This window comes from Rhinolophus sinicus, linkage group LG03 (genome assembly GCF_036562045.2).
Source record: "Rhinolophus sinicus isolate RSC01 linkage group LG03, ASM3656204v1, whole genome shotgun sequence".
Classification (NCBI taxonomy): Eukaryota; Metazoa; Chordata; class Mammalia; order Chiroptera; family Rhinolophidae; genus Rhinolophus; species Rhinolophus sinicus.
In genome coordinates this window covers 93371440-93391398 of record NC_133753.1, presented here as the reverse complement: position 1 = coordinate 93391398, position 19959 = coordinate 93371440, and the positions used below count along the sequence as shown (strand labels likewise).

At 38.2% G+C, this 19959-nt stretch overlaps 1 pseudogene; it reads right to left on the bottom strand.

The window, feature by feature from the left end:
- Positions 1 to 17927: 17927 nt before the first annotated feature.
- On the bottom strand, positions 17928 to 18630 carry LOC109449564 (lysosomal-associated transmembrane protein 4B; annotated as a pseudogene).
- Positions 18631 to 19959: the final 1329 nt, after the last annotated feature.

The following is a 19959-nucleotide window of genomic DNA, read 5'->3' as shown; positions in this document are numbered from 1 at the left end:
TCCCTGGTATGGCTCAATCTAGAAAGCTCTCTTGACTATTGACTATAATCAATACCTTATTAGAAAGTCGGTTTTGTGGAATTAAAGTTTTGTCAGAAACTATATATATATATATATATATATATATATATATATATATATATATATATATATTTAAAGTTTATTGGGGTGACAACTGTTAGTAAAGTTACATAGATTTCAGGTGTATGATTCTGGAATACATCATTTATATATCACATTGTGTGTTTACCACCCAGAGTCAGTTCTCCTTCCATCACCATATATTTGAAGAAACAATATTTTTTTAACTATTAAAATTAGTTTAATCATTAATTAACCATCTGTTAGCAACAAATTACTAGGCTGGGTGTTAGATATATTAAAATGAAGGGTATATGGTTTCTGCCTTGAGAGAGCTAAAAGTCCAATGGAGAAGAACATTGCATAAATAATCACGGTCCTGTGTTGAAGGAATTCACAATGTGCCACAGGCGTCCTGGGCCAGACTAGAGGCTGGGGAGCAAGGAAGGCCTATGTTTAAATGATCCAGGTCAGTTGTGATAAAGGCTGTCATGGAGGCAGAGGTAGTAGGTATGGCGAAGAGGGGACAGAAAAGAGAGACGTCAAAACAATCAGTATTTACGTGGTGCTTATGGAGCATATCCTACATGACTGGGCTAAGCAGTGAATTATAGTGAGGAATAAAACATAATCTCAATTTATTTGAGGAATTGTAGTCATCTGGGGTAGATGGACACAAAATAGGTGCTACGATGGAGGTATGTATAGATGCTGTGTGCTCAAAGAGGAGGGTGGGAGGATTATTGTGGTGGTAGTGAGCTGAGTCTCAGTGTGAGTTTCCCAGACAAGCCAGGTAGGGACGGCATCCCAGGAAAAAGAACAGAATGTGCTTACACAAAGGAGGCTCTGGAAAAGTTGACTCATCACTACTTGAGACAAAAAGGAAGATAATAAGCATAGGAAAAGATTTAGATAAGTTTATCATTTAGCTTTTGTTGCATAACACACCAACCCAAAACCTAGTGGCTTGAAACAATAACCGTTTATCTCATGATTCTGTGTGCCAACAATTTGGGCTGGGCTCAGATGTGTGTTCTTCTGGTCTTTGTCAGCTCTTTTACACATCATCCGCTATTGCTTCTAGGGTGGCTGGGAGATGGCCGATCTATGACGTCCTCGGCTGGGATGATTCCTCTCTGCCCCATGTGGGATCCTGTCCTCCAGTAGGCCAGTCAGGAGAGTGAGCAGAAGTGTGCTCAATTCTGCTGAAGCTTGGCAGCAGCACAGCATCACTTCTGCTTCAATTTATTGGACAAAGCAAGTCACAAAATTAGCCCAGATTTATGGGGTAGAGAAATGGACTCCACCTCTTGATGGAAAGACCTCAAAATTCACACTGCAGAGGGGGTGGATACAGGGAGGTGTGAAGAGCTGTGACCCTTTTTTCTATTTACATTTGAAAAGGGAAAAGAAAGATACCAATGGCTTCTCTTCACTGCAAATGAGGATTGGGGTAGAAAGCCTGAGGAAAGTGGTAAGGATCGGGAATATTATGCTATAAAGAATAGAATATGGACATGATTGGCATGAATGGCTTCCTGAGTAAGATGGAGGGTCACCTGAGAATGGAAACCGTACATTGGAAACCAGTCATGCTTAAGCTGTTTTTTGTCCTGTCAACTGCAATTAACAGCAAAGATTTATCTGCTGTTATCACTATGACTCTAGTGGTTTTTCTCTTGACGTACTTGTAGAACGCTGGCAAAGATGAGAGTGGACTCTTGTAGCATTATTTGCTGATTCATATAAATGCTGACTTGGTGGCAGATTTTTAGTTAAATTCAAGTCATTTTATTTCCAAATATTATGGCAACAATTTTCACTTTTATTCATTCATTCAATAAATATTTACTGCCTACCTACTCTGTGCCAGGTACTGTTATAAGGTAGGAAATACATTACAGATCCAAACAGAAAAGAGGGCTTTCGTGGAGCTTACATTTTAGTGAGGGGACAGAAGGTAAACAAGATGAATTAGAAAACATAGAGTATGTTAATGAGAAGTGTTTAAAATAAAGCAAGGAAGGGGGATTTGAAAAACAATTGTTAAATTGTTTCAGTTTTAAAGAGGATGGCCAGGGATAGCCTCATGAGAAGGTGTCAGTTAAGTGAAGAAGGAAGTGAGTGTGGAGTGGTAGGGGGTACAGGTCGGGGCAGATCGTAAGATCTTTAGTCATGTAAGGCCTTGGTCTTTCCTCTGAGTGAATTGGGAAGTCCATTGGAAACTTTTGACTAGAAGAGTGAGGTGATCGGACAATATTGGAGAAGGATCAAGCAGCAGCTGTCTTGGAATGAGATCTTCTCTTGATATGAGGGCAAAGACAGAGCAGGGAGGTCAGTTAGGAGGCCGTTGCAGTCGTGCTGGAGAGAAGTGCTGGTGGAAGCAGCAAAGCTGGTGACATATGGTCAGATTCTGGACGTATTTTGATGAGAAAGCTCACAGTCTTCATCTTTGCTGCTGGACTTTGAATGCTTTGACCAAAATTATTTTCACGTAAATGATACCATCTTTATCCTTGGGTGTCTCCAGGAACTTTCTTTGAATGTTTCAAAGGAGAGTATCTTTAATGATCTCTGGTCTATGAGTAATCCTTGAAGTTTACACTTGACAAACAAGAATATGGAGGAAGGAGGTGAGGTGAGGATGAAGTGAGGGGAAAGAAAGGGAACAAAGGGCATGATTAAGGGTCTGCTTTGTGCCAGGCCTGGTTCTGGGCACCTTACCTGTGCTGGTCGTCAAGGAGAATAGAACTCTTGCCAAAAGTATTGGTTTGCTTTTCAGCTTATTTGGTTTTTCCTGGAGAAAGAAGCAGGATGAGTTTGGCAGACTCTATTGTAAGATGCTGATGATTAGGCCAGGAGAATGGGTCACACCATTCATTGACTAATATTCTTGAGCACTTCGTATGTGCCAGGTACACTGTAGAAGCTGGAGACAGAAGGACAATAAGACACGGTAACAGCCTTCCAGATGTCTGCAGTTTTGTGTAGGTGAGCACACAGGCAATTTTAATACAGGGCAATAGGGCACCTGGGAGGAGCGTCTAGCTTAGCTTTAAAGTGTCAAAGAGGACTTCCTGCAGAAAAGAGGCCAGAAAGATGAGTAGGAATTATTTAGGCAAAAGTGAAGGTATAACAGTATTTCAGTTGCGAGAACAGGACGTGTGAAAGAGGGGAGATGAGAAAGAGGTAAATTCGGAGTGCCTTAAGTGAGGCATGCTGGGAAGTGGAGAAAGATGAGACGAGATTATATAAACAGGCCCTCTTAAGCTATAAGACTTCCACGATATAAGACTTCCATCATGCTCCTGTCCTTTGGCCTGTTTTATTTTGTTTGAGCTGCTTGTGTTTCCCTATTTTCTATCAACAAGGGTATTAGAAACGAATCAAAGATGAATCAGGGTTCACTGTCAGCTACTGCAGATTTATTACTGATCTTAACAAGAACCGCTCTTACCTTAGCCTACTTTAGCGTTTCCTTCTATTGTTTACTCTCGGCGAGCACGTAAAAATATCACAAAAACACAGGCCCTGCCACGGCAGTTTCCAACTTGTAAACGGTAACATGAAAACAAGACACATTTACACATATTATTGGTGAGTCCATTTTCTTTCTGGTCTTTTTTCTCTATCCCTTTATTCTTATTTTATTGGAATCACCCTCCTCTGATTACCAGGGCAGGAACTCTGCCTCCTGCGGGCCCTGGAAATACATAAAGTCTACTTATAAAGACTCAATAAAGGGAATCCAGGGGAAAGAGAAAATGCAAACTTGAGTGCAGTGAAAACTTTGCCTAAAAGAAGGATACTTTGTAACAAGAACAAGAACAACAACAACAACACATTCTCTATCCCCCTCCCAGAAATGTACCAGTTTGGACAGAGTCAGCCTCATCCTGTCCTTCCAATCTACCCTCTTGCTACCCTGCAATTAGAGTAGAAGTTAAATTACTCATTTATCGCTTAGGAGACTTTACATCTAGAAGTGAGTTTAGGGATTATGTGGATCATTGATCCCCACCCACCCCAGACCCCATCTACTAATAAGGAAACAGTCTCAGAGAGGTTAAGGATTTACCTAGGGCACATGTCCCCTGCAGAGCCCAGATGAGGCCTCAGACGGGAAGCCAGGTCTTTTAACTTGGAGTTGAGAGTCTATTCCCTTCATCTGTTGACTCTCACCAGAGGTAGAAATCAAAGCAAATGAGGAAAAATAACAGTCTCAGGATCCTGTGGCTTTTCTCTTGACATGACTATTCTTTCAAAGACACTTAGGCGGTTGGATGTTTTTATTAAAACAATTGATCTAAAGACATTTATGCAAAGTTATAATATAGGGCAAATGGTATACGTTCTAAGATTAATAATGGATGTTGGAATACGTTTTGTCATTATGCAAAGTATATTACTGTAGGTACCCCTTTCATTTGCTAGTAAAAATACATATTCACATGTATAAACATATAAAATATTTTAGAAATATAAATATATAAATATATCTCTAGCAGTATATCTAAATATAGGTATCTATCTATTCATCTGTCTGAGGTTTACGTGCAACTTTTCCAGACACCAGTTACATCAAGAGAAGCCTGTTCATTGACCAGGATTTTATAACTCACTCTAGCTTTGTTAAAAGGCTCAGTGAAAGTGTTTGATTCTCATGCTGAACTCAGAAGCAATTTGTGGCTGGTCAATTATAGTTTATCCTATAGAGTTCCAGCTGAGTGTGTGACTGAGCCAGCAAACATTGGACTTGGGTAGGAAATAGGAAATGCTTTTGTTTTGTGGAGTGAGAGTAGATATGACTTATCCTGTTTTTTATAGCACTCTAGTGAGTTTCTCTTATGAAAGGTTGCTTTGAATCTTTAGGCTGGGACCTATTCTGTGATCATTACAGCTTGTCAAGTCCTAATAGCTACTTATCTCTTCAGTAGGCTCCTATGTATTTTAGAATTTTAACTCTTATGATGCTGTGATAAGTAGGCAAGCAGTGGGAAGCCTCCATAACTATTTCCCCCTGGAGAGTCAAAAAGATAAAGGTTCTGTCTTAGTCTAGCCAGACAACTTCGGCCTGTGTTAATAGGAATGGATAATCTTGATGCCTAAGTAGCATTAAATATTTATACTTAAAGTTTATTAAATATGTCTTGCAATTTCTCATGCCTGTAAGAGCCAAATGCTGTTTACAAACTAGGTTTTAATAGTATTTACCATCAAAGCAACAGAAATCTCTTAAAATCAGAATACATAACGAGGATGAGAGGCAACTACTTACTGAAGAGTAAGATTACAGTGATACCATCAACTATATTTGTTTTTTCTGACATCTAGTAGTTGAGTTGGTAATCCCCATTTTGTGAGATTAGTGAGATATGCAGCATTAACTCGCTTTTCCTACAAGTCATCCTATTATTCTGTCAGTTACAATAGATGAGATGAAGTAATAATAACAAACAACTCTTAACTTTTAGTAGTTTAGTATAACAAGAGTTTACTTTTTGCCCGTGCCACATAACCAATGAGAATTGGCAGGAGGGCTCTGCTCAGTGACTCAGGCTGATGGGGATTCCAACTCGTATGTGCTTCTGTGATGCCTAGGAAGTGGTAATGGGGTTCTGCAGAGCCTCGCCCTGGTAATTAAATGCTTTGTCTGGAACAGACACATATCACTGCTATTCACATTTCATTGTGCAAAGCAAGTGACATGCCATGTCTAGCTCAAGGGGTCAGAGAAACAGTCCCAGCAAGGGTCTGGAAAGAGGAAAAGGACCAATATAACAATTACACTATAGGGGCTGGTAAGATGTCATCTGTAATACTTCTCTCTTCTTTACATTTTCAATAAACGAAACAAGAGAATTGTATTTCTAGTGATAAATGGTTGATTTTTATTAAAAGGTCAACTAGGTTATTTTAAAATACCTTCCTTTACTGCTTTTGTGTAGTTAAAATGTATGGCCCTTGAGCCCATAACCATTTAATTTATTTATGTCATGCCAAGAAAATGTTCTTAAATATTAAATTGAATCATTAGTATTATAATTTCTAGAGTTTGAACTATTCTTTGACTAGCAGGTTTCTTCTAGAATGTTTTTTTTTATTTGTTCAATGACTTGTGATTCTTTCACAGGAAAAAAAAACCATGTACACAACAAGACAATTAGAATGTTAAGTTTAAAGGCTATTATAGCTTATTGAACACAAACTCTGTCAGAGGCACATTGCTAGGTAGTTTACCCAAGTTACCTCATATACTCCCCCCAATAATTCTATGAAATAGGTATTATGATCTCTGTTTTACAGATGTGGAAACAAAGATATATAATAGTTAATCATCTAATCCAGTGACATACTCACACAATTTATGGAGCTGGGATTGGATTCAAGCCAACTGACTCCACATCCCAGCTTTTGTCCACCGTAATTTGAAGCTTTGGTGTACCCATATTAATTCTGTGGCAAAACAACGGTTATCATCTATTTGGGCCTTTAGAATTGCTGTTAATGATATATGCACAGAAAGACCTACTTAGAAGTAGTGACTCTCATGAGGGCCCTTGAGCTACAGGAGGAGGCAGCATGATTTGGTAGTTAAGAGCAGAGAATTTGAAACCAGCCTGTTTGGCAGTTAACGTTGCCCAGCCTCAGTTTCCTCCTCTGTAAAATGGGGGATAATAACAGTACGTTACCTACTTAAACATTTATGGAGGATTATCTGAGTTATTATTTGTAAAATGCTTAGAGCAGTGCCCAGAACAGAGTAGGTATTGCACAATTGTTTTATAGAAATAAAATTTGTGGCTCTTTGTCATGAGGGCACACAGTTGTGCTGTGGTTCTTTTGTTAATAGCAAAGTTCAATGTGGCTAGGAAGGTGTGTGAATATGTTCGCCCTGGTCTAGAGAAATGGTTTGTAGAGGAGTCATACAGTTCATTGGCACCATGGCAAGATAAGGAGTGGCATGTAGTCAAGGCCATTTCTCTTGAAGGGGTTGAGTTAGGGTTTGGGGGCTTCGTCTCTTCTCTTTGTTGAAGGTAAAATATATAGAATTTCAGGGAATGGGTAGGATGCTTTTTTTGTTGGATGTCCAATGATGTAGGTGCTGCTAGAGCAGTGGGTGCTACTGTGTCAGTGTTCTTCCACAAGCCCTTGGCCACTGTTGTTTGCCTGTTTTGCCCTTGAGGGTGGTCTGCATGGAGATGAGAATGCAGTATGAACTTTTCTTATGCCAACCTGTAATTCTAGAAACAGTGAATTCTGGGCTGATTTTGATCTCAGGTTCATTGGGCTTTTGGAAGCTGTGTTATAGTTCAGGCCAAGCTGCTAAGAGCTTTGCATCCCCAGGGAAGGGAACTGACATTTATAAAGTACCTACTCTGAGCTAGGCATTGTGTTGAATTAATATACATTATCTTTTTAAAAAAATCACATAAATCCGGTGAAATATGCTTATTTTCCCATTTTTCAGATAAGGAACCTGATACTTAGAATGGTTAATTGATGAGCTTATCAAGGTCACCTAACAAGTAAAGACAACAGGATATGGTTTGAGGTGTTTCTCACTCTTTCTATACGGCAGAGTGGGAGTGAATGCAGAAGAGTCTGCTCAACAATTTCTATAAATGGATTGTTTTTAAGTCAGGGGCTTGAAAGTTGAAAACTGACCTGGACCTAAGAGTATGAGTCTAGGTAAGGTGGAGGTGGTGGGGGCAGTTGTTACATTTCTTTTTTTAACCAAAAGGTTGGAAAAAGTGAATATGCCTGTCATTTAAAAAAATTTGAAACCTTGAACAACAAATTCCCAAGAGAGTGGGGCAGAGAACATTTTAGGCAGGTGGAAGCTATCCAGTTTTGACAAGAATGGAATAAATCTATAACCTCAATTATATTTTGTGAAAGAATGTGTAGAGGTCATCTGTGGTAAGGCTCCAACTATGTTTTAGGGAGTTGGCAGGCCTTTCCCTCATTCATTTCCTTAGATAAACTGTACTCCAGAATATATGCTATTGAGTTACTTAATTAAAACAGGAGATCAGTACCCATTTTAGGCACCAAGGGAGGATGCTTTATTACATGGGAGAAGGTCTGGGATGAGTTTAAGTGCACGAACTCTTTGGGTCTCAACCCCCCTTACACCGCATCTTGTATATTACAAGTTGTTAATGAATATGTGAAACTCAAGTGGGCCATAATTACAATTCTTGATGGCTTCTATAGATAAAATAGAATTTAACCTCATGTGTAAATTTTCAGATCTTTCTCTTTTTTTTTTTGAAATTATGAACAGGATAGATTAAGTAAAACTCATGGGCAAGGACGTGCAGCTGTGTGATTTTATGGGAGATTCATTATTTAGCAGAAATATTCTGATTTGCAAATATTCTGATGTGCAAACAGCATCCAAGGCTCAACTACAACAGGAGGGCACACACAACCCACACAAGGGACACACCTGGAGTACCCAGCTCAGGTCACAAGGGAGATAGTACTACTAGGTCTCCCAGGACACCTACTACATAAGGCCACTCCACTAAAACTGGAAGACATAGAAGCTCTACCTAATACATAGAAACAAACACTGGGAACAGCCAAAATGGGGAGACAAAGCACATGTCCCAAATGAAAAAACAGAACAAAGCTAGGAAAAGAACTAAAAAAATGAAGACAAGCAATCTACCAGACATAGAGTTCAAAACACTGGTTATAAGGATGCTTATGGTCTCAGGGAGAACTTCAACAAAGAGATAGGAAACATAAAAATGCAGATAGAAAACATAAAACTCAACCAGTCAGAAATGAAAAATACAGTAACTGAAATGAGGAATATATTAGATGGAATCAACAGTAGATTAGATGAAGCAGAGGTCTGAATCAGCAATTTGGAAGATAAGGTAGCAGAAAACACCCAATCAGAATAGCAAAAATAAAATAAAACATTTTTAAAAAATGAGGATAATTTAAGGGGCCTCTGGGACAACATCAAGCATACCAGCATTCCTATCATAGGTGTACAAGAAGGAGAAGAGAGAGAGCAAGGAATTGAAAACTTATTTGAAGAAGTCATGACAGAAAACTTCCCCAACGTGGTGAAAGAAATAGACATATAAGCCCAGGAAGCACAGAGAGTCCCAAACAAGATGAACCCAAAGAGGCTCACACCAAGACACATCATAAGTAAAATGGCAAAAGTTAAAGACAAAGAGAGAATCTTAAAAGCCACAAGACAATAGCAGTTAGGTACATACAAGGGAGCTCCCATAAGACTGTCAGCTGATTTCTCAATAGAAACTTTGCAGGCAAGAGAGAATTGGCACAAAATATTCGAAGTGATGAAAAGTAAGGACCTACAACCAAGATGATGTGGCAATCCTTTCATTAAAAAATGAAGGAGAGATAAAGAGCTTCCCAGACAAGAAAAAGCTAAAGGAGTTTGTCACCACCAAACAAGTATTATAAGAAATGTTAAAGGGACTTCTTCAAGAAGAAGAAAAAAAGATTGAAATATGAATAATAAAAATGGCAATACTACATATCTGTCAACAATTACTTTTAATGTAAATGGATTAAATGCTTCAATCAAAAGACGTATGGTGGCTGAATAGATAAGAAAACAAGATTCTTACATATGCTTTTCTCCTTACAAGAGACTCACTTCAGATCAAAAGCCACACACAGACTGGAGTAAAGGGATGGAATAAAATATTTCATGAAAATGGAAACAAATAAACAAACCATCTGGGGTAACAATACTTATGCCAGGCAAAATAAACTTTAAAACAAAGGCTATAATAAGAGATAAAAAAGGACCCAGTAATCCCACTTCTGGGTATTTATCTGAATAAACCCAAAACACTACTTCAAAGGGACATGTGCATCCATATGTTCATTGCAGCATTATTTACAGTAGCCAAGATATGGAGGCAACCTGGGTGTTCATCAATAGATGAATGGGTAAAGAAGAGGCGGTACATATATACAACTGATTATTACTCAGCCATAAAAAAGGAATAAAATCTTGCCATGTGTAACTACATGGATGGACGTAGAGGGCATTGTGCTGAGTGGAGTAAGTCACACAGAGAAAGACAAATGTCATATAATTTCACTTATATGTGTAGCCTACAGAACAAGATGAACGAACAAACAAAACAAACAAACTCATAGATACAGAGAACATTTTGATGGTTGTCAGATGGGAGAGGGGTTGGGGGAATGGGTGAAAAAGTAGAAAGAAGTACTAGTTGGTAATTACAAAATAGTCATGGCGATGTAAACTATAGCATAAGGAATATAGTCAATAATATTGTAGTAACTATATACATGTATGGTGTCAGATGGGTACTAGAATTATCAGGGTGACCACTTCATAAGTTATATAAGTGTCTAATCATTATGTTGTACCCCTGAAAGTAATACAATATTGTATGACAACTGTAATTGAAAAACAAAAAATATTATTTAAGAAAATAGTCAATCACTACAAAAGAAATTCTCTTTTATATATATTTTAATTATGTTTTCATTTCTGAATTTAAAACTTATACTTAATGTATATGGTGCTTTTTTCCTATTAACTTTTAGAATAAAAAAATCATAGTTAAATATGTATAATATAAAATTTACCATCTTAGCCATTTTAAGTGTACAGTTCAGTATTGTGTGTACATTCAAATGTTGTGCAATTGATCTATAAAATTATTTTCATCTTGCAAAACTGAAACTCTGTACCCATTAAACAACAACTCTCCATCTCTATGAATTTCACTACGCTGGGTACCTTATATAAGTAAAATCATATATGTCCTTTTGTTACTGGTTTATTTCATGTAGTGTAATGTCTTCAAGGTTCATCTATGTTATAGCATGTGTTGGAATTTCCTTCCTTTTGAAGTTTGAAAAATATTCCATTGTCCATACAAATAAACCACATTTTGTTTATCCATTCATCCATTGATGGAACTGGGGTTGTTTCTACCTTTTGGCTCTTATAAACAGGGCTGCTATGAACATGGATGAAAACATATCTCTCCTGAGACCCTGCTTCTAATTCTTTTGGATATATACCCAGAAGTGGGATTGGCGGATCATATGGTAATTCCATTCTTAAATTTTTTGAGGAAGAACCACACGATTTTCCATAGCTTTTACTTATTCATGTAAATTAATTTTTACTTTTATCAAAGTAACATGTGCACATAAATAATTAGTATTACAAAGATTTAGCTACCCCACCCATTTCTCTAAAGTAGTTATGTCGGAAATTTTGGTTAAATAATCAGTGTTTACATTATTATGACTATTGTAAATATTTTATTTTGCTGAGTCAATATGAGCCAAAGATATTATGATAGGTCTCATTTCTTGTACTAATTTTTTTTTCAGGTTGACTATAACGTTCCAGGATAATCAATGAAATTTAAAGTCAATAATTAAATGAGGAGGTCTTTTCTATGTTTTTGTTTTAATTCCTGGAATTGTTAATACCTTATTTATTACTGGCTTTTTCTCTGTACCTATTGCTATATTTCCCAAATTACTTAACAGAGCTATGAATGTCTACCACTAGTTATTTTTCACATGCTCATGCATGTCAGTTGCACTGCTTTTCCACTGTTTTCCTCGGCAGCCTACCTTCTCAGCGCTGCCCTCCTGCTCCACTCTGGGTTGAGTTCTAGGCTTGATGCATAGCTGACATTCTGGGACTTCTCTTCACCTATTCTGAGTGTTGGATGCCATGTTTCTTAGTTCTGTTGTCTTAAGCTTGCTTACTTTTGTTTTACTCTGCCTTGCTTTCTTTCTGGAAACATTTACAATCTTTATTCCTGGTATGAGCCTTTCTTCGTTTGTTGTGCTTGTATTATATTGGTGGTCCCTTTTGTATTATATTGTCTATAGTTCCTCTCCTTTATTTTACTCTGTTCTCTCTTAATGGAACTTGCATTATTTCAGTATTATATCTCTTGAGCTAATTCTCTAATTTTCTTACTCATGTTCTATTTTCCATTTCTTTATATTTTTGTTCTACTTTGGAGGTTTCCTTGACTGAGATCACATTCCAAACTATACTGAGTTTTTCTTTTTGCTTTTATCTCTTCTAAAATTTCCAATGAGTCTTTCTTGTGCCCTCATTGCTATTTTTTTCAAATAGCTTTTCCCCCCTGTTTCATGCATGCACTTCATTCTTTTCACTGCCTGAGCACATTTAATATGAATATTAAAAAGTTTCTCCCTCTTTTCCTTGCAGTTTATTTCCTCCAAGTGTTTCTTCTCTATTTGTTTTTATGATATCTCTTCTTCATACTGCCATCTTTCCGCCAATTTCTAATGATTGTTGGTAGTCTGTTCCCATTTCAATGCAAGGCACGAAAGCTCTGATAGAAAACTGTAAACAAGGTGGGCTTCTCTGTAGGTAATCAGGTTATAAGCAGACCTTATTTTCAAGGAAGGCTTAGAGATCAGGAACTTCCAGTCTTCTCCCCACCCGCCCCCCAGCCCAGGCCATTCAGTTTCTCTCCAGAAGAATTCCCCAGTCTTCTGCCAAGAGGTGTGCCTGGCTGTTAGCATCCTGGACATAGGATGGAGCCTTTAATAAGCAGGCTTTCGTTTAGCCTGTTTTCAGTTTGGCATCTCTCTCCTGTCCTCTATTGTCAAGTGCCTCTGAACCTGGTGATTATACCACTGATTAAACTGACTTTCTTGAGTTATTAGTTGATATTTATCAGTTCTATTACAATTTGCCTTATTGGTGGTATTTGAGGTACTATGGTAAGTTAATAGAATTTTAAAAAAATCAAACATACTTAATAGTCTGGAAAGACAGCAAATTCTTTTAAAAAGTTGCACACAGAGAAAAATTAGTCACAGAGAAAGGAGGAAAAATGTTCTCTAGGCAAAGATGTTTTTAAAGAGATTTATTTTTAATCTAATAAATACAACTGATGAAAATAGGAAAGACGAGTTACTAAACTGCTGTTATATGTGATCTAGCGGTGATCTAAGGCAGAGGAAAACTCCCTTAAGGGCAGCCATGTTGAAGATACAAACACTCAAAGATGCAGCCTCTGAAACCTGGAGGCCAGGAGGGGTCTTCAGGAGAAAGCAGAGGTTCTTTCTTAATGCCAAGAGCAGGGAGAGGTTGCAAGAGAGAGAAAAACTGTAGCACAGAGCATGGTGTGGTTAATGTAGAAGTAGGAGCCTTAGAAGCTGAGACCATGAGGTGCCACGTGACCACAACGACTTTGATCCATGACCATGCCTCCTTGCTTAGGGAGCAGGGAGACAACCCTGCCCTGGGACTGTATTCCTTCCATTCTAAACTGTAGTCTTGGGAGGCCCTGTGGTGACAGGGTTCTGTGGTCCCTGGGGTCTGGCCATGTGGCTGCTTCAGGTCTTAGTCATGTCCAGTGGGGGAGTGAGCCTTTCTTTGCCATTAAGAATAAACACAAGGCCTCTATAACTTGAGTATCAGAAGATAGTTCTGCACTTCTGGATGTTAGCACTCTGACAGGCTGGCTCTTATTTCCAGAGACTTACCAGCTGCTTTGTAGCTCTCCCAGAGGGCAGCTCTTTCACTTCAGCCTCATTCCTTTTCCTTCCTGTGGAGAGGGATGGCCCAGGCCCGAGGATTAGTTCCTACCAAAGGTTTCCCTTTCGCAGCCTGCTCCTTAGGCTCTGCAGGTCAGACCTCGTCTGCAGGAGGGTGAGTGGTAGGAGCTTACCCCCTCTTCATGGAGCACCCTGACTCCCTGGAGCAAGCACTGCTGTGTCTGGGCTGTGAGCAGCCACGGGACAGTGCTCCCTGGTCAATCTGTGCGGTGCTCAAAGAGGCTTCTGCAAGCACAACCTTTCTTTGAAGTCTCCTTTTGTAGTTTGAAAAATCCGTGCAATTAAAAAATTTCAAATCCATACTATTTTGGTATTGGTCTAATACTTAAATATTAGAACAATATAAAAGTCATATAAATAAATAAAATAATGATATTTCCTTTCCAATCTTTAAGTACATTTTATACTTGAGCTTTATCCTGTGACTGCAAGCCCTTTGTGACTCTCTTCTGTGAACCTCTGGGTGTTATGTATAAACTAGTTTGAGAAGTAAAGAATTGGAAAGGACATTTAACCAGATGTCAGAGAATGTGGCTCTAGTCTGGGGTCTTTAGTCAGGGGCCCTGTGCCTGAGTGTCAACTGCCTACTCTCTCTGGACCTCTGTTTCCTCATCTGTACAATGGGGAGGTTGTAATAGATGTTTTTTTTCCCCCCCTCATTTGCAGTTTTCTCTCCTGAATTATGCAGATTTTGTCTTAACATTCTGCTTCATTTCATACAAAATCACAGCCACCCTGTAGTCTCTACAGAAGTTTCATTTGCTATTATTTATTTATTGTAAGATCTATCCAATTTTTAAAAATTAAATTTATAGGAGTGACATTGGTTAGTAAGATTATATAAGTTTCAAGTGTACAATATTATAATACATCATCTGTATATTACATTGTGTGCTCATTATCCAGTTTAGTCTCCTTCCTTCGCTATATGTTTGACCCTCTTTACCCTCTTTAACCTTACCCCATCTCCCTTTCCCTCTGGTAACTACAATACTGTTATCTGCGTCAATGATTTTTTGTTTGTTTTATTCCTTCATTTGTTGCTTTCTGTTTTATATCCCACATATGAGTGAAATCATATGATTCTTGTCCTTTTCTGTCTGACTTATTTTGCTTTGCATGATAATCTCAAGATCTATCCATGTTGTTGCAAATGGCAATATTTCATCTTTTCTTATGGCTGAGTAGTATTCCATTGTGCATATGTACTCAATCTTCTTTATCCAATCATCTGTCGAAGGACACTTTGGTTGTTTTCATGTCTTGGCCACCATAAATAAAGCTGCAATGAACACAGGGGTACATGTATCTTCATAGATAAATGTTTTCAGATTTTTCGGGTAGATACCCAGAAGAAGGGTCGCCGAGTCATATGGTAGTTCTATTCTTAATTTTTTGAGAAACCTCCATACTGTTTTCCACAATGGCTATATTACTTTACATTCCCATCAGCAGTATATGAGGGTTCCCTTTTCTCCACAACCTCTTCAACACTTGTTATTACTTGTCGTGTTGATAATAACCATTCTAACAGGTGTGAGGTCATATCTCATTGTGGTTTTGATTTGCATTTCCCTAATAGTGAAGTTGAACATCTTTTCATATATCTGTTGGCCATTTGTATGTCTTCTTGGAAAAAGTGTCTGTTCAGGTCCTCTGCCCACTTTTTAAATTGGATTGTTGGTTTTTCTGTTGTTAATTTGTGTAAGGTCTTTATATATTTTGGGTATTAGCCCCTTATCAGAGGTATTGTTTTCAAATATCTTCTCCCATTGGTTGTCTTTTTGTTTTGTTGATGGTTTCTTTTGCTGTGCAGAAGCTTTTTAGTTTGATACAATTCCATTCATTTATTTTTGCTTTTACTTCTCTTGTTTTTGGGGTCAAATTCACAAAAGCCTCTCTGAGATCAAGGTCCATAAGTTTAGTACCTATGCTTTCTTCTTTGTATTTAATTGTTTCAGATCTCATATTGAGGTCTTTGACCCATTTTGAGTTAATTTTTGTGTATGGTGACATATAGCAGTCTAGTTTCATTCTTTTGCATGTGGCTTTCCAAATTTCCCAGCACCATTTATTGAAGAGGCTTTCTTTTTTCCATTGTATGTTTTTGGCTTCTTTGTGGAAAATTATTTGTCCATATACATGTGGGTTTATTTTTGGGCTCTCAGTTCTATGTGCCTGTTTTTCTGCCGATACTGTATTATTTTGATTATTGTAGTTTTGTGGTATAATTTGAAGTCAGGGAGTGTGATACCTCCCACTTTGTACTTTTTCCTTGGGACTGCTTTGTCTATTCCAGTTTTTCTGTGGTTCCATACAAATCATGATTTTTTGTTCTATTTCTTTGAAAAATGCCATTGGGATTTTGATGGGAATTGCTTTGGGTAATATGGCCATTTTAATTATCTTGATTATTCCAGTCTATGAACATGTGATATCTTTCCATTTCTTCTTCAATTTCTTTTAATAATGTCTTACAGTTTTCAGTGTATAGGTCCTTTACATCTTTTGTTAAGTTTATTCCTCGATATTTTATTCTTTTTGTTGCAATTGAACATGGATTTTTTTCATATCTTTTTTTTGATATTTCATTGTTAGTATATAAGAATGCAATGAATTTTTGTACAATGATTTTTGTATCCTGCAACTTTCCTGTATTTGTTTATTGTTTCTATTAGCTTTTTGGTGGAGTCTTTAGGGTTTTTAAAATTTAGAACCATGTCATCTGCAAAAAGTGACAATTTCACTTACTCATTCCCCATTTGGGTGCCTTTTATTTCATTCTCTTGTGTGATTGTTCTGGCGAGGACTTCCAGTACTGTGTTGAATAACAGGGGTGAGACTGGGCATCGTTGTCTTGTTCCTGAGGAAAAGCTTTTAGTTTTTCACTGTTTAGTATAATATTAGCTGAGGGTTTGTTATATATGACCTTTATTATGTTGAGGTATATTCATTCTATACCCATTCCATTAAGTGTCTTGATCATACATGGATGCTGTATCTTGTCAAATGCTCTCTCTGCATCTATTAATATGATCATATGATTTTGAGTTTTCACTTATTTATTTTTTTGGGTGTGGGCAAATCTCACTTTAATTGTAAAAGCCTACATTTACAGCACATTCAATAGTGAAAAAAGCAGAGCTGTGACTCTTCCACATGTGAATACATAAAAGTCCCTTGAAATTCAGGTAGTCAAGATAAGGGCATTCCACAAGGAAAGCACTGCTCTGCATCTTTCTGAAGACTGTTTTACACTAATTTGAAAAGACAACTAGGCATACTTGAACTTGAAAATAGTAAGATGTGCCTTTCAGGGACAGAAGAAAAAAAATCTGTTTTTAAAAAATACTGTTAGGTAAATACATATCAGCAATGTCAATTGACAAAATGAGATGAAGTTCTCCTTGAATCAGGCTTGAGTAGAACTCTTAGTAAAAGGGGTCCCTGGGCAGGGATGGGAAACCAGGAGAAAGGGAGCAGCAGACACCACACAGTGCTAAACAAATCAGTCCCATCCCTCTAACGTGGATGAGACACACCACTCCATGACTTCAGAGACAGGGCTACAAGAACAGCTGTGGGTAGTGACTGCTCTCTCACTGCTGGGGATTGTTGAAGGGTCTCAATTTAGCCCATGAACAAAATCCTTGACCAGCAAATTCAAATTGTTACTGAATTTAAGTCATAAAGAATCTATTGGAAATTCCTGTTTTATTTATACATGTATATGTACTCCTACTTACCTAATTAGAGCAATGATTACACATTTAGCATTCTGTTCTCATATGGTTTCATCTACATACTGGAATAGCTTAAGAAAAGTATTGTCTAATTTTGATTTCATTTTATACTTTCAAAAGAGACAGAGGGAACAGAAAGGAGAAAAATGTGACTAATTCTCCACCTTTGGAGCCCAGCAGGTACAAAACCAGACTTCTCTGACTCAAGGTTTATCCAGGTTGTTGGGAAGTTTTAGGCCCCACGGAAGTCTAAGGAAGACTGGGTAAGCTCCTTGCACCCACCCCTACAGAAAGCACTTTACAGTTGTAATCTATCAGTGTTGTAGCTAAAATATATGTTTAAAACTACAGAGGGTTTCAACTTAACATTTAAAATTTCAACTCTAGCATTTCAGCAATAAACAAACTCAGAGAGCTCATCTCAGAAGTGAAATTAAGGGACGATTTCTCTGATATCTGAAAAGTGAAGCTCAGGCTCCCAGCTCCACGCCACTTTCAGGCTTTGGCAGACACGTAAGGTGGTGGCGGCTCCTTGGCAGTACCGTTCACAGTGGCATCATCGTACGAGAGTAACAGCACCACAGTATCATTGCTGGTTACATAAAACAGGATGTTGGAGGAGTTCCGACCATTGATGTATCGGTAGCAGTTCCAACACAGCTAATCAAGGAACCCTTAAAAATTAAGATAATGCTAATAAACAGAAGGATAATAAGGATTAAACAGGTAGGATTCACCGACATGATATTATCTCTGTAGGGAAAATGAGAAGCCAGCTATCGCATGTATTCCTGAATGGAATTTGGATGAACAAGCACAGTGACAGCAACCAAAGTGTTTAGGGCAAAATCAAAGATCTGGTAACAGAAGAATGGGATTCTCCCAGCAGGGTGTGCTCGTATGCTCCATAAGTAGCCACTGGGCATAACGGTATCATGAGAAGAGAAATTACAATAGCAATGCACATGTTGGCATCATCCATGAACTCAAAGCTACCTCCTAGTTCAGAATTGAATAGCGATACTGTCAGGATCAGCCAGGGTGCTCAAGAGAATCAACAGTACCAGGGCACTGGTGATCATGTACCAGACGCCAAGAAGGATGGTGCTGGTCCGAACATGGCAGCACAGGTGGCAGCTGTTGGAGTAGAATCGCATCTAGGCGTGACTGTCTTCATCTCTCTGGCAGCGTTGCCAGGGCACAATCACACGTTCAAGTTTGCAAGAAACTCAGCTGCACCATTCAGGTCCACCTCTGGGCTGCTGCCAGCTTCTCTGCCGCTCCCCGTCTGCATGGCTCATGCTTGCTCACCTGCTCACCGTCTGCACTTCGTTCTGCCTATCCTTTATTTTGTTTATGTGGTGGTTCATATCAATCGATTTGCATATGTAGAAGCATCCTTGTGCCCCTGGAATGAACCCCACTTGATTGTGATGTATTATTTTTTTAATGTATTGTTGTATTCAATTTGCTTGTACTTTGTTCAGAATTTTTGCATCTGTTTTTATCAGAGATATTGGTCTGTAATTTTCTTTTTGTGTGTGTTGTCTTCCCCAGGTAATGTTGGCCTCATAAAATGAGCTAGGAAGTATTGCTTCTTCATCAGTTTTTTGGAAGAATTTGAGAAGAATAGGTATTAAATCTTTGAATGTTTCATAGAATTCACTAGTGAAGCCATCTGGTCTTGGACTTGTACTGTTTGGGAGCTATTGATGACTATTTCAATTTCCTTACTGTTGATTGGTTTATTTAGATTTTCTAATTCTTCATGATTCAGTCTAGGAAGGTTATATATTTCTTAGAATTTGTCCATTTCTTCTAGGTAATTTAACTTGGTGGCATATAGCTTTCACAGTATTCTTTTTTTTTTAAATTAAAGTTTATTGGGGTGACAATGGTTAGTAAATTTACATAGATTTCAGGTGTAATGCATTATCTATATCTTACATTGTGTGTTCACCACCCAGAGTCAGTTTTCTTTCCATCACCTTATATTAGACCCCATTTACCCTCTTCTAGAGACTCCTCCCCTCTTACCCTCTGGTAACCTCTAAACTATTGTCTATGTCTATGAGTTTTTGTTTCTTCATTTGTTTGTCTTGTTCTTTTGTTGTTTTCAGTTTTATATACCACATATCAGTGTAATCATATGGTTCTCTACTTTTTCTGTCTGACTTGTTTCACTTAGCATTATAATTTAGCTTTTCATAGTATTCTTGTATTTCTGTGGTGTCCATTGTAACTTCTCTTTCATTTCTGATTTTGTTTATTGGAGTCTTTTTTCTTAATGAGTCTAGCCAGAGGTTTGTCAAATTTTTTCCCCCCTTCTTCCACCATCACCCCCCACTCCAGTTCAAGCTATTGTTTCTCAGTCTAGTTGTGTAGGACACAGCTCCCTGGCCCGTGCTGGTATTATGAGCCTTGCTTTCCCCCCAGCTGAGGCAGACGGTCCCCAGTTGTCGGTAGGCTGCTCACAGCAGCTCACGGCAGCTCTTGCTGGCTGCCGGCCACTAATGCTGGCCATCGG